We start from the raw sequence: 1,915 nt of genomic DNA, 5'->3' as shown, positions 1-1,915 counted from the left end.
GCGAGAGCCAGCGGCAGTGAGCCCCGGGCTGCGCCGTCCTTCCCCGCCTGCCTGGCCGGGGCTCCGCCTCCCGTTTCGGGGCTCTGCCTGGCCCTCGGCTGGGTGTCCTGAAGGTGCGCTCCCGGCGAGCCGCCCTTGTCTTTGGCACAGAGGGACTTTTTTTGCCCAGTGTGTGTGCCTGAGTTAAAAGGGGTCGTACGGGTCCTTGTGGCTCCTGCTCTGAGGGCTTGTGTTCCCAGCAGATATCTGACGTAGAGACCTGCAAATGGATCTGAGATGAGTAGTAAGGCAGGTTGTCCGGGTGGAGAAACATCTCTTAGCGTGGCCTGGGATGCTCTTTCCCTCCGGCAGACGCGCTTTCTCACGGGCTTGATTCCTGCGTGCAGATTGGGGTTCCGGGATATTTGTTGGGCGTTTACGATAGGCGTTAATGTTGCCCAAAAGAACTAAAACACCAAAATGTAGTAGACGAGAATCCAAATGAGCCACTTGTCGGAAACATTAAAGATGAAATTTTATTACAGCCATGAAAGCAATTTAATGATAATTAGGGTCCAGTGAAGTCTTTGAGGAGGACCTTTCCATGGGAAGCGGGGGGAGGAGTGAGTAGGTTTCAGTAAGTGAGAGACTGTAAAGTGAGATTGTGGGGTCACAGGCTTTTGAGAGGTGTTGATTTGGATGCCATGTTTTTCAGCTTAGGTGATCTCGAGGAGATACTGGAAAAGGGGATTTTCTCCTCTCCTTACTTGAACGTTAATTCAGTCTATATATCTGCTGTCATTTAGTACCTAGAACTAAAATCGGGCATGGTATTTTACTAGTGGCTTTGTGGACTCAGTACCCGTGGAATCAATGGATTTGGGGCTGGAAGGAATTAGAGATAATCTAGCCTGAACCCCTCTTTTTTAAAACGAGACTTGTGTGAGGTAACTGATGTTTTGGGACGTATTTTATCAAACTCAGATGTAATGCTAGTGCCCAGCGTTATCTCGGTGAATTTGAAATTTTGTCATCTTCCAGTGCCTGTTTACTACTAGCATGCAGTGCGTGTTCTGATGGTAAAAGCCTCTTCCATCCTTCAGCCTACTCGTTAATTTCCCAAAAGTCCTATATGCCGCACAGCCATTAAATTTAGAGACCAAAACATGAATTCAGGAACAATGCTTATTTCAAATGTTACTGCAATAACATACAATATTGTAAAGATGGCCTTAAATTGCAGGCCTAAAGAAAATGTCCCACAGTCATGCCATTCGTACTATTCCAACAAGGGTACCTGATTTCTGATGCAACTGCTGTAAGTCTTTTTTTCTTTCCCTTTTCTTTCTTTAAATTTTGCTTTTAATGAGCGTGTTGGAGGGCAAGTAGAGGAAGGGGGGGGTTGGTTGCGGCCCGGGTTATTTTGTTTTTATGTTGACCGCAGTGCGTGACCTTTTTTCTGTAACCAGTGAGTGCTGGGAGGGATGGACAAAGTGAAGTTGGGCATTCTGCCATTAACCTCAGCACATCACTGCTTCTCAGGACGTGTCCTGTGCTGTGGCCATCAACTGAAGAGGGGGAATAAATCTTAGGGGCCGCGTACTACAGGTGACACTGGGCTATTTCTAGACGCTTGGTGGTGTGGTGAACTTCTCCAGCAGTTGTTTAGGGTTACCGTAACACATCATTCGCATCTCATTAAGTTGTTACGACCCCGCATTTTCTGCTGCTTAGAGTGACCTCCGAGTCCCAGCTGTGGCTTGTTCTGGCCTTGAGGACCTTTTATCTGATGCTGTTGCTCCCAGGCTGTCACTCCAGAGGCCGCTGATGCACGGGTGGGCTGAGTTAAGCCCTCATTCGCCGCAATCCTGTCCAGCTGTTCTCGGCCTCCCGCCGCCGGGAGGGCGGGCGCACCTCTCCGTCGGCAGGGAGGAGC

Source organism: Colobus angolensis, unplaced genomic scaffold (genome assembly GCF_000951035.1).
Source record: "Colobus angolensis palliatus isolate OR3802 unplaced genomic scaffold, Cang.pa_1.0 Scaffold369, whole genome shotgun sequence".
Lineage (NCBI taxonomy): Eukaryota > Metazoa > Chordata > Mammalia > Primates > Cercopithecidae > Colobus > Colobus angolensis.
The sequence above is the reverse complement of the archived record's forward strand: the minus strand, read 5'-3'. Positions refer to the sequence as shown.